Here is a 1,837-nt window from a genome sequence, read left to right as displayed (position 1 = left end):
CACACACACCAGGTGCCTGCCTACCAAACCACTCTCTCTCGGTTTTACTTTTTTTTGGCGTTCGGATTATGCATTTTGAAACCTGAAATATTAATAAAGCTTTTTTTTTTTTTTTTTTTTAATTTTCACCCCCCCCCCCCCCCCCCCCACACCTCCACCACAGTAATCCTCCAAGTCATTAACTATACAGTAATTGATATGGACTGACATTGTATTCTGATCAAAATGTTTTTTTTTTTGTACTGTGCGCTGAATTTGAATGGATAAAACTGTCTTGTATATATATATAAAAACACAAAGTACTCTCGTCCCTTTCTTTGTTCATTCCTTTTACCCAGAATCTGGTGCTGCTATCATTATTATTATTATTATTATTATCATTATAATTTCTAAAGAGTCATGGGATGGTTCATTTTTTACTATATATATATAATCGCACTCAAATCACAGGGAAACTCCTTGTTCGTTTGACTCTCGCTGGAAGTGTATTCTGCTTTAATTTCTTTTTCTATGAAGTTAAGGGTTATGTATGAGTTTATAGATGCTTCAGTGTGTGTGTGTGTATATATATATATATATATATAATATTTTTTTTTTTTTTTTGCCATATTAATCGATCATTCTTTTAATAACTTTCTACTCTTTTGTTAGATTCATTTGATATACAAACTCAAATTTGATACCGATGCCTCCTCATTGATTTTTAAGGCGTCCGAATTGATGAGTAAAACCTGTCCTAAATGAATAAAAATCTGATTTGTTCCTTTTTTGTGGGTACAAGGAAAAACGCGTGCATGTGTCCTGCAGATTTCCAATTAGTGCTGTTGGGGGTTTTTTGCAGTAAAAGTTTGCTCTGATCATCTAGATTCGTTCCCCCTCACTGTTGGAAACAAGCCTCCTCTTGCATGGCAGATTCACCTATTCCAGGTTTTACTGTGAGCTTGATTAGCCCCCAGTGGGTCGTCATTATTAAACTCGCAGTAAACCCAGGAGTGGATCACACTGCAATGCAACGGGAGTCTTCTTTCCATCCCCAGCAAAAGACCATTTGGATGACGGCAGTCTGTAATTGTATGACCCCGTTGCGCTAGCCATGGCTGTGAAACGCGTCGTAAGGCTCAAGCAGCATGCAGGGGCTGACCGGTGGAGTTGCTTGATCTGAAAACGGCTTCACACACGCAAACGCACAGCCTCTCTCCATTTTTAATTTCCAAAAACCTGCGCATAAAAAAAGTTTTTTGCGCACCCAAGATGCTTGTAAACTGAAGTTGCTGTCGCAACCCGGATGCGTGCGTCTCTCGCCCGGCGTTTTGGATTTTGAGCGAAACCGCAAGAAGAGAGTCTGGGCCACTCGACAGGAAACAGCAGGGGTGCGCTTGCAGGCTGCTTAACTCTCTGCTTCATTCAGCAGCAAGCAACAGCCGCTAACGAAGCAGCAACTGCGCTGGAAAGCGTTTACCTCCGTGCAAAGAAACCTGCTCGTTTCTCCCGTGGATCTGGGTAAGGCTTGTGGGTGGGTGGGTGTGTGTGTGTTAGGTTGAGGAACTTTCTTTATATCGACTTTGTGTTTTAAAGTGACTTTAAAATAAGAGGGGAGCAGTTGGCAACTGTTTGTGTGTAAATATATATATATATAAAAAACCGCCCTCTTAACTGAAACCTGATGTCGTTGTGTAAACCGGATAAGCAGAGAGAGGGACAGACCCGACAGAAATGCGTTATTTCATGGTTTAAAATAATAAATAAGTCACACGTTCTTATTTAAATTGAATTGATTTAAACATTTTAAACCGTGTGTGTGTGAACTATGGAGTTAGATAACTTTGTCCAATAAAAA

This window comes from Polyodon spathula, chromosome 51, assembly GCF_017654505.1.
Source record: "Polyodon spathula isolate WHYD16114869_AA chromosome 51, ASM1765450v1, whole genome shotgun sequence".
Taxonomy (NCBI): Eukaryota; Metazoa; Chordata; class Actinopteri; order Acipenseriformes; family Polyodontidae; genus Polyodon; species Polyodon spathula.
The sequence above is the reverse complement of the archived record's forward strand: the minus strand, read 5'-3'. Positions refer to the sequence as shown.